This window comes from Cydia strobilella, chromosome 22 (genome assembly GCF_947568885.1).
Source record: "Cydia strobilella chromosome 22, ilCydStro3.1, whole genome shotgun sequence".
NCBI classification, from domain to species: Eukaryota; Metazoa; Arthropoda; class Insecta; order Lepidoptera; family Tortricidae; genus Cydia; species Cydia strobilella.
In genome coordinates, this window is record NC_086062.1 from 3,428,067 (window position 1) to 3,440,115 (window position 12,049).

At 38.1% G+C, this 12,049-nt stretch overlaps 1 protein-coding gene, 1 long non-coding RNA gene and 1 other non-coding gene across 3 annotated transcripts in view; 2 read left to right on the top strand and 1 right to left on the bottom strand.

Annotated features, from left to right (window-relative positions):
• Positions 1–12,049, bottom strand: part of LOC134751464 (uncharacterized) — a 401,504-nt gene that overhangs the window by 329,979 nt on the left and 59,476 nt on the right. The gene's annotated exons all lie outside the window — the stretch shown is intronic.
• The window catches only part of LOC134751431 (uncharacterized), a 357,891-nt gene that overhangs the window by 293,563 nt on the left and 52,279 nt on the right, over positions 1–12,049 (top strand). The window lies entirely within an intron of this gene.
• On the top strand, positions 10,003–10,074 carry Trnat-cgu (transfer RNA threonine (anticodon CGU)). The gene has a single exon. It is a non-coding gene; the product is annotated as a tRNA-Thr (tRNA).

Below are 12,049 nucleotides of genomic sequence, written 5' to 3' on the forward strand. Positions count from 1 at the left end.
AATTCAAGTAATTATACTACAGTACTAATCTAAGACCCATAGTATTTCATACAAAAAATCTAAGCGAATTTCAATATTAAAATTTAAGAACTCATCACATTGATTTTATGAAACTTACATTATAACGTCACAATAAAAAAAAAACAGTAAATAGAATTTTAATTAAATATTTCCTGTGTATACGGATATGATAGTCCCGACCCATGTTTGTTACTTTCTATTAAGGCGGTTCCCTGAGCCAGAAGGCGAAAAATTTCCTTATATGATCATGTTTTTCTAAGAGGCGTTGATATTCGTAGACCTGGAAAAAATATATGTAGTTCTTGACTATATTTTATTTAACAACATAGCTTCCGATACACGAATTATGACACTTCGCTCGATACAATTAATTCCCAAAGTAACCTCTAACTCGGACTTTTAATCCTACTTTACTCGGTTATTTATTATGTGATATTATAAACAAAAAAAGAAGAGAAAACAATCTTACCATAAATAATAATTTCATAGCTTTAGAATTTCGATATTGTAAGATAACGTTATTAAAATAAATAAAAACCGACAAAATTCGATCAAAATTGACACTAGGCGCGTATGTTCTTTCCCGTTCTTTTTTGCGAAATGTGACAAAGACAGCGGCGAACCGATGGAATGGCCTTAAGCGGAGTTAAAAAGTGACAGTTGCTTTGTCACTTCAATACGACCGTTCATGATACGCCCGCGCGTTTTTACAGCAATGGCGTATCTCGTATTACGTAATCCGCGCCACCGCGTATAACACCAAAGTTGGCTTTTTTTGGTCCTCTCCCCCCTCACACCCTTCCCCCGGAACTCCGGGCACTTTGTCAAGGAGGCCGGATCGCCGTTTCCGAGGAGCTTTAATTTGATATGTCTTGTTGTTCAGATTTTATTTGGTGAAATATTGTGGCGGGGCGTTGCGGCGACATTTTTACTGTTTCGAAAGGGATTGTGCTGCTTTTAATTGAGTTGCGAAAAAATATTGTCGTGTTTATGTCACAATTGAGATTTTGTAGCTTTTAGATGCACTTACATTTAGAAATTACTAGCTTTTGCCCGCGACTTCGTCTGCGTGGACTTAGTAACCGCAGCTAGAGTAAGAATAGCGCCTGGAGAAAATCTCATAGCAATCTAAATTTGAGCATATTATGCACACAAATTAGCAGGCACTTCGTTAATTATCTCAATTCCACCCCGCCTTCCATTTTACTTTCTTAAGGGATGATTTTCGGGATATAAACTATCCTATGTCCTTCTCAGGGATTCAACCTATCTCTATGCCAAATTTCATCTAAATCGGTTCAGCGGTTTAGGCGTGAAGAGGGAACACACAGACAGACAGACGGACCGACAGACAGACAGACTTTCGCATTTATAATATTAGTATGGATATGGCCCTGACATCTTTAAGGACAGCCACACCGGATACATACATACATTGCAATGACGCAGCGGAGCGCTTGCGATCGTGTCGCTGCCTGTCGAGGCGGCGCATGACCTTGCGGTCGTCAAACATACTTATTGGATTCTTCCCCGGACGTTTGTCTATTGGGTTTCTCTTTTAAGTAGTTTGTACGTTTAGTAAATAATATCTTAAAAGTAGAATCCGACAAATGCTTTTAACGTATTTTAATTCTTACTAAAATCCATTTAAGGTTCGAATCGTAATGAGGTAACACCGGGTAAGTAATAGTAACTGGTTCTACGTTGTGTGTTTAGTTTAATTTAGCGTAAATATCTCTGTACTAAATACCTATAAATGTGTATTGTGTGGTTCTTCCACTAAGTAATACTACAAAATTAAGCCTTAAATGTACTTGTAGTATTTAGTTCTAAATTAAAACTTAAAATCAAGTACTTATTGGGTTATCAACTCGGCATATTTCCGTGATACATGTCAAATCCGCTTATCTGATATTACCATTAGATTAAGCGATACCGAATCAATCTAAAACTGTTTTTACTTTAAAATCTCACTATTTGTCACTTATTGGGTTTCACCAGGCAACCCTCGTTCTCGTCCCTATATAGTTTAAATTTAATTTTGGTTGGGAAAGGTAAAGTGACCAAGTCCACCAAGTCAGATATATTGTACTGTGCATTCTAAATACTTAGTACAACTTCCAGAGCTATAGAAACTATTGATAATAATAATAACATTAACTTTTTGTGGTCTTAGCTGTAGCAAAACAAAATCACATTTTGCTCCTATGTTGAATAAGTTTTGTGCTAAAAAAATCATTTTTGATACGAGCTTTTATAGTCTACTACTTTTTTTTCAACAGGCAACTAATGCTTTCGAGACAATTCTAACAAACCCAAACACAAATAGGTTGCGTTGTTTATTCAGAGTTCCTATAGCCACCTCCTGTCTTCATCATCAGATCAGCTCGATGATACCATAATATTGCATTGTCATCCAACTTACATATGTAGGTATGTAAAGATTTCGCTTAATGGAATAATGGGAAGTGAGTCTAATTTTTCTTGCAAGATTTGACCCCAGCATACATATTTACATACATTGCAAGTTAAAATAAAAGCTTGGAAAACTACTTAATATCACAACTGAATAGCAAGTTTTAAAAACTGCTTCTACAAATCCTATTCAAATCCGCAAAATTGACTCTCGCATTCCCCAAAGCAATCATCACTTTCCACTAAACATCGAAGGAAAACATTCCAATCCACAACCCTGCCAATGAATTTCCAACTGCATGCTCCAGCAATACGGTTTACTATCCAATATTTATTTCACTCTTTTTTAATGTCTTACAAAACCTACCTGAAAACATGCCATTGAACATGCGACTTTTTGTCTCCGCAATACGGTTCTAATTTCGTTGAGTGTGTTTATGCAAACGGACTAGCCACAGAGCGTGAGCTGGGCGTGAAGCGCAGTCGAGCGCTATGTACGATTCACATCAAACTGGAGTCGAGACGCGTCTTACTAAAGCTAAAGGAATTTAAACCTTCCACACAATAGTTATAATATATATTTGAGTGACAGCGGTGCTCCTTGCCACTCGCTTTCGATTGCTCGCGCTCACTAGCGATGCTACTTTGAGATGGATTGTAAGTACTTTACACAAGGTTTATATTCCTTTGGCTGTAGTGTGTTTTGTGTACATTAGTATGCGGTGCGCGCGCGTCGATCGGTTTCCGATACTGTGGGGTAATGGAGGTCGAATGCCGGTAATTAGGTTCAAACATTAGCTGCTTCGGTTAAGCAAAAAGTGAACTGAACAAATGAGTGGTTAATGGTCCTGAACATACCTAGTGATCGCTTTTATGCTGTTCTTGAGTTTTTCTAAGGTTTATTAAATTGCCAAATATACTAAAACTTCCAAAAATATAAGTGATCGCTTTATAATACTTTTTATTCCATTTATTTTCTTTGCAAATGACCTTTTCCTCAAACATATTTTGAGTCAAAATATAAATCAGTAAAAATATCACACTCAAATTACTAATAAATTATTAATTAATTCTACTATACTCAATTGCGTAATAGTTATTTGTGCAACAAGAGAGGAAAGTTGGTTTTTCTTGCGAGTGTTTATTTTGAGTCCCGAGAAAGCGAAAGATTCTATAATTGAATCACGAGCGAAGCGAGTGATTCTAAGGTAGAATCTTGAGCGTAGCGAGGGACTGAAAAACACGAGATGTAAAATAACTTTGCTCTCGTGTTGCACACATAATTTTTCACCTCAGTAGTGAGAACATATTAAAGGTTAAAATGTATTTCGAATTACACAGAATAAACAGAAAAAAAAAGTATTATAATATGTACGATACGATAAGATACGAGACGAGACTGGACCGGACCGGACCGGACCGGACCGGACCGGACCGGACCGGACCGGACCGGACCGGACCGGACCGGACCGGACCGTACCGTACCGTACCGTACTATAAGAAAAAATGTAATACAAGTATAAAGTAGGCTTGTTCGACCTGCTGAGGTGAAAAGATATTTCCATATGTGTGACAGTTTATTTATAAAACCCTGAAAGATTTTTTATTCTACCTACCTCACATGGAAAAGAAATAAAATAAACACACATTTAATATAAAGAACATGAAGAAATTTCCTAATCCGCCAGCACGTGTGGAAAGCGGATTTTCAATCAAAAAGCCCGATATTTGTCGAATCTCGCATACACCGCACATGAACATTGTACCTATACTACAAGCGAGACGGATACGATACGATTTTCAATTTAAAACCGGATTAGAAATATATTCCTTCCAAATCTATTCTCATCAGCCTACTGTAACTTGAATAAGTATTTTTCAAATCGAGAGTGAATATATTATATGTACAACTTGTAGGTAAGCATGCTGCATGCTAAATCCTAGACCGTATCGGCACTTACCATCAACTAAATAACTAAAATGTGAAACATCAACTAATGTGAAATAAATACAACTCGCCCAGCCTCGTTCCGCAAAACACAGCAATCACAGCATAGGCAATTAGGCAATGCGTGTCTGATAATGACAATGATGACACATCAAGATCTGGCGTTTTACATGTAAGTTCTTACTTCTTAGCAACAAAAAGGGTCGAAACTTACAGTACTCTTCTTGACCAAAGTATGAAACTTTGGCACAGTTGTTCTTACGCAAAAATGAGCCGATTTAGATCGGGAGCCCAAAGACAGGGGTGTTAAAATACCGTTCCGGTCCCCCCCCCGCCCCGTTTATCTATTTAATAGGTCATGTTTGGTATAAATTGCAGAATCAATAACTTATAATTTATTTAGGTCCCTTTGCCCTATTCCACCGGCAACGAACGAATACCGTAAAATATTTTAAGATAAGATAAGATAATACATATTTTTTTGCAAAAATGTAGTGGTAAACATAGTTGGACAGTGGGTAACTTTAAGTGCGTACATTTTACTTAAAGAAGCATGCAAACATTCCTTATTAACTATTACTTTATAATTGTTTGGCCGGGATTTTCGAATGTACCTACCTAATAATTGAGGTGGAGTAAAGTAGAATAATTTTAATATAGTCCGCAATTTTTTTTTCCACGGCCCTAATCGTACGATGTAAAGATCCCGCTAAACCAATAGTATGGAACCGAATGGCCGACGAAGGGAATTTAATCTCCTTTGAGCCGAGCCCTGAAAAATGCGAGCGGCAGTTATTGAAAATTAGCCGCAAACATATGGATAAAAAAGTTTTTTGGAACTGGTGTACGAAATATAGTATGGTCTATATGAAAAATATTTCTTATAAATAAAATCTGGATACACCGATTGTTGATTTTAATTATTCACTATTTATAGTCTACATTTTTTGAACTGTGCTAATGAATAGGATTTAATCAGTATTGTGTTTAAAATGACAAACGGGAGGCAAAACTAAAGGTTTCGGACGACATCGACATGTCATATTTGTCAATTGACTGATTTGACTACCCTATTGAAGAATTTAAGCATTTCTAGCCCAAGAAGGGTTCCTTTAGGAGTTAGATTTCAAACGTAAATCAACACTAAGGTCATTGCCTCAAGCTTGATTGAACTCCGGTCACCACAAACCATAATTAGACACGGCTAATTGACACGTCAGGTAACAAACACGTCATTTGATGAGTGTTATTCCAATAGCTGAACAAGAGAAAGTCAAACTTAAGGACCAACCAGATATTTGTAAGGCTCCCAGACCCTACACTAGCGTCTCCCGAGCGTCGGTCTCTAGTCTCTTTATGGCCGCTGCTCGACGCAATGTTGGTGCAACTGCGCAGCGACACCATTTTCTATAGAACTGGCTAGACGCTGACGCTCAGAACACGCTAGAGCGGGATCTTCCTGTGGCAAGCGTCCGGCGGAGCGCTCGGCAGAGTGTCGAGCGTCAAAAACATGCACTGGCAGCTCGCATACGTTTGTGTTTGTTTCTTATGAACGCTGCACGCTCCATTACGCTGCACCCACGACGCTGTTTTTATGAGATCTTAAGTTTACGATTTTACGCTGGCAGTGTTAAAGGTTTATGAGTTTTACACAGCGTTCTTTAGGGATTAATTTGTACTGTTAAGGAAAAAGTCACGTGTCAAAGATGCTAAATAAATGACGTACGCCGCATTCAGAAATATAATATGTGCAATAACGATGGTTTAACTTTACTGTAGTTTGCCAAAGCTAGAATAGTGTACGCTAGTTAAGCAGTAGTGATAACACACGGCAAGTAATCGGCTAATGATTCGGTTACACGTTAAGCCTATGTAATCAATCGTGTTTCATGTAGGTACTGCTTAATGTAAATCCAGACACACCAGCATAATGTGGCTCCTTGCCCAGACAGGCTGTTGCTTAGTTGTAATAAATATGGAATTATAAAAAAATATTACAGATCTTTAAATTTTAATAAAAATTAAAATTGATCTAAGATTGTAAATATTAATTGTAAATAAATTGTAAATTGTTGTTTAAGTTTAAATTAAGTACAGTTTCTTGGTTTGTGCCCTATTTTCCAATGGAAGAGCGGTGTCTCCCGACACAAGCATCTTCATACTTAATGGGAGATTCCAGCCATTTATGTTTTGTGTATTATGTGTTAAAACCAAATAAACTAATTTGTATTTTTGTATTTGTATGGAATTATACATAATACTAAATGTGTTTTGGCTGGCATATAATGATTCTCATAAATCGTTATCGTGTACACATTTAGTATACCTACATATTTATGAGGAGTTTTAAGACTTTTAAGTATTTGTGCAACGAGTCGTTTATAAATACTTGCCTACAACGTAAAGAACCCAATACACTGCTGCTCAAAAGACATACAATTTAGGCAGCAAAGTGGATTCATATTATTATTGTGGATTCATTTTCTTAGTTCAATAATTTCCTGACTAGTCGCACTTGTTAGTAGTACAGATATTGTGTACATGATGTATATTTTAAATGTATTTATTACCATGTGATGATGAATAAACTATTATCTACCTATCTATCTCTGTCAAAAAATATCAAAAACGCTACGCATATACGTCACGCAACTGTGAATTTGCATTTAAGTGCTGTGCTGGTTCTCTGAGATACGCTCGTCTTCACGCCAATTGTAATGTATGGAATTGCATGTTAGATGTCACATAGATTGCGTTGCGTGCTATTTGCCTAACCAGTATTATTCACATTACAAGATGAATGGTTAGATTTAACACGTTTGACCGTATTAACCTTTCCTCCAACGACTACGCCCACCATTTATCCTCTTATTACTTTTATCATCTAAACTTTAAAAGCAACTCAAATTAAACTGCTATTAAAAGTAATCAGAGATGAATCAACATTTCAGGAATAGCGATGTTTTCTTCAAAAGTACAGGGTGGCATAAAAATACGCTAGTAAAAAATGTTTAGCAATGTTTTTCTCACTAACACGTCTGTTACAAAATATTATTAAAATTTAAACTACTATAATTTCACTGTATTACCTTTAAAATTTATTAGTTTATCATTTTTGATAACAAAACTTCCGTGAGGCACTGTCATATTAAATATATTAAACCGGGTCACTCACGTGTGTACAAGATGATTGCTCGACATGTTTCGCTCCATAAAGTAGAATTTTCAAGGAGCGCTCACGTTGGTGGCCCGACGCAGACTGCGGGCTGCAGCTCTTCGTGACCGACTCGGTGCGGGCGACGCTGGCGGCAGGGGAGACGAGAAACTACCCTCGTTTTCGGCATTATTGTCAAATGATGGGTTGCACACAGCACTCACTACGTCATTCGCTAAAGGATCGTCCACACTGACCAACAACGTAGTACGTAACACAGTTTTCCAGCTTGGAGCCATTTAGCATTGATACAAAACGCAAACCTTTTTTATAATTATCAACAAGATGCCGCAGTAAAAAAAATGTTAACGTATTTTTGGGCAACCCTGTAGGTACTAAGCTGCGTAGGTGTAAAATTATTGTAAAAAATTGTGAGCTGAGAATTTCAAAAGCTGCGTCAGTAGATGTAAGATTATTAAAAACAATATGAGCAATAAATATACTTAATTTTTGTACCTAATTAGCGTCTCCGCTTAGTATTAAAATTATTGAATTTTTATGCTGGCTTAAAAAATGTTTTCTATTTTCGGTAAATATTTTTGCTGGCGGGTGCCTGCATTACCTTCACGACTAGTAAATTTCTTAAATAACTAGCCAGTATTAGAGTCAATAACTTTTAGTATGAGGTTAGTATGAGTTTGGACCCGGGTATGTCCTTAAACTACGTCCAAAAGAGAGGTATGGGCACTGTGAATGACATCTCGCTTTGTGTGGTAGGGCACAGGACAGCGGATGTCATTCCAGATCTAGAGCAGAGCCCAACTGGGGAGGTACCTCCACCTTACAGAAAACCGCAGCCAAATAACACTAGACCCTACTCATAGTGTTGTGTTCCTGCCGGTGAGTAAGGTTGCCAGAGCTCGAGGGAGAGGAGTGTTAGGGTCGGCAACGCGCATGTGACTCCTCTGGAGTTGTAGGCGTACATAGGCTACGGACTGCTTAATATCAGACGGGCCGTATGCTTGTTTGCCACCGACGTAGTGTAAAAAAAAAAAAAGGTTAATATTTGCTGTGGTCACCATAAAACTATAGGTAATATAAATAATAATGGCTTCGGCCCTACGTACTCCTCCCGAAGGCCCGGGACCCCATGGTCTCGAGATATGGTAAGACATACAAATAACAATAACTCAGCCTACATACGTTCCAATGCTGGGCTCAGGCCGCTTCTCATGGCTATAGTTCTTAAGCTAGCCTAATTCGTATTAGGGACTTCACATACACCTTTGAACTTCGCAGGTTTCCTCGCGATGTTTTCCTTCACCGAAAATCTAGTAAATATCAAATTATATTTCGTAGGTACTTAATTCCGAAAAACTCATTGGTACGGAGCCAGGATTTGAACCCTCAACCTCCGGATTGAATGTTTGAAGTCATATCCACTTGGCTACTACTAAAAAAAATGTACGTTCAAATTGGCCTGTAAGTAGCCAGTACAATAATTATTTCGATAATTTTCCTTTCCTTAGTCGTATTCGGACATAACCATCCGTTCATTCAATATTGATTATTTAATCAGCTTATATGCAATTCCATCGAGAAACTGATTGAATAGGTATTACCGGATGTAAACTATATCTGTTTGAACTATGGAACAAATCATATTATTTTATGAAATACTTTGATATGTGTTTTTGTAAGTAGTCACACTACTATATATAAATTAAATAGCCTTTCAAAGATAACATCTCTCTCTGTGGTCGCTCCCTCATGACTGAGGATCGTGGTCATCAGTGGATGTGGATGCTTCACACCTGGTTCTTTTAATCTGCCTCCATCGGTGCCTGTCCATCGCGTCTCTGACGACCGAGCAAAAGCTGGTTGAGGATGGGGCCCCTTTTACTTGATCGCTCCATCTAGTTGGAGACCGTCCCCGGCCTCGTTTGCCCTCCGTGTTTCCAACGATGATCAGCTTTTCAAGGCTTTCATCTCCCCTCCTCATTATGTGGCCGAAGTAGGACAATATGCGCTGCTGACAGACTGTGGATAGGCGAGTTTGGACACGAAGCTGTGAAAGGATCGATACATTGGTGCGCATGGCGGTCCAGGGTATCCTTAACATACGCCTCCAGCACCACATCTCGAATGCATCGATCCTTTGCCTTTCTCGGGCTCGTATCGTCCATATTTCCACGCCATACAGAACTATGGGGAATACTAGAGCGCGTACTAGCCGGGTCTTGGTGGCGCTGGTTATACCTCTCTTCTTCCAGATGACATTCAGTCGGGTCATATGCGTCATAGCTTCCTTAGCCATACCAATACGCCTTTTTATCTCCGGTACGCAGTCGCCATCATCGTAGATAAGTGCGCCCAAATAGACATAGTGGTCCACGATATCAACCCCTGGGACGATGTTAACAAAGATAACATACACCAGAGAATTTGGGACAGGTACCGCCGTGGCCGAGTGGTCTAGTGGTCAGGACGTTAGCCCCGTAAGCTGAAGACGCGGGTTCGATTCCCGCCTCGGCCACCGATATGTATTTATATCTATATCTATTTCAGTTTATTTCTGTTTGCTTATTTTGTAGTTCTAGTTGTTTTCTTATTTCAGCAAGTTTCATTCAGATTTCAATTAAATCAAAACCGATTTGAAGTGTATTTTAGAAGGAACAGATGTAGTTGGAATAGACCGATAGACGAACTTAATTCATTTTCATTTCATTTCATTTCATTTCATTTTATTTATTTATTTCTATAACAATATGATATTGTGTTAGAAAAATCTTACAAACTATGTATTAGCACATAAATAATAGCGGGACATGTCAAGAAATAAAATTCCAAAAATACAATTCAAACAAAAAACAAACAAAGGACAGATGAAGTAGGTAATAAAAATGTCATCATTCATGTGTAAAAGTTACATAAGATAATTTTGTAAAAACAGTTTAATTTGCAAATATCTCGTCGATGCTGTAAAAGCACCCCCTCAATAAAAATATCTTCAAGTGCTTACTAAATATTTTATAATCTGTAATATCCTTTAGATTTGCAGGTAGTTGGTTAAAAATTCGAACGGCTTGGTATCTTACACTATGCCTTGCTACTTGTTGTTTAGGACAGAAGAAGAGGACTCAAAATTAGCAATATTTTTCACAAAGTCAGTAAACAAAACGAAATTTGTACCGCAGTACCTACCAGCTTCTCCCTCTAGACCGCATCTAACGGAGAGAGGCTCGAATTGTCAGCTGCCAGCGTATTTCAGACTTGGCATGTATGGCCCGATTCGAACGATGCTTCTAAGAAGTCTTAGCGATACGATACCGATCTGTCAGTGTCAAAAGTGACGTTTTTTGGTTGAAGAAATGTCACTTTTGACACACAGATCGGTATCGTATCGCTGTGACATCTTAGAAGCATTGTTCGAAACGGGCCAGTAGCCTCGCTCTGCCGTGCTCTGAGGAATTCAGATTAATCCCCGCCGCTTCTTTCCGCCATCGCTCTACGCGACAAAATTTCCATCTTCACAACTTAGATGGTTTGCAGTCCTCAATTTGTGCGTTTCTCCAGTAACTTCCTGCATCGCACAGCTAAACTGTGGTATGAACTGTCACCTGCGGTATTTCCGGACAGATACGACCTTCAAGAAAAGAGCGTACCTACTACCATCTTAAAGGCCGGTAACGCACTTACAACCCCTTTGATGTTGCGGGGGTTCATGGAAGATGGTAATCGCTTACCATCAGGCAATTGGTCTGCTCGTTTGCCTCCTATGTGATAAAAAAAATCCTTTTTTTGAATTTGCAGACAGCAGTAGCGCTGCTCCAATGATCATATAAATGTAACCTTTATCATATATTCTGTGCCTTTATTAAGCTTTGCAGTGACTGTAGGTAGGTAAGCTGTAATAACACGCTCTGTATAATTTTGCGTTACATTGTCAGCGGCACTCTTTGGCGAGTCTATAATAGGAGATGATATCAGCTCAACGCGGGCCTAATCTCTCTGAACGGTAGGGTTGCCACTACTTAAACCTATGTACTTATGTGGCCTGTAACAGCCGATCCTATACAATCGAAGTTACGCTCTTATTTACACACACAAACAACAAAAACAACAAACAACATGCAACATGCTTAAATTACATGACACTTTGTATGAAAATTAGGTAACATATTTATATGTAGGTATCTATATCTAAGTAATATGGTACTAGTATTTGTTTCTAAAAATGTTTATACAAAAAAATGGAGCGAATAGCAGTTTGATATGTATATCTTCTTATTGGTCTAATTTCTTTATTTATTATTTGAGGAGCGTCTTTTCAAAAGGGTTTATTACTCTACGAAAAACCATACAAAAATAAGCCTTGTGTGTCTTATAGAAAGTACAGTGTTCGAAATCGAAAAAAGTCAAACGTAGGGGCACAGCTATGGTTATTATACATCAAATTATGTAAAAATATTTTCAATTATGTCAATATCCAGAGAGGAAAATGGGGACTA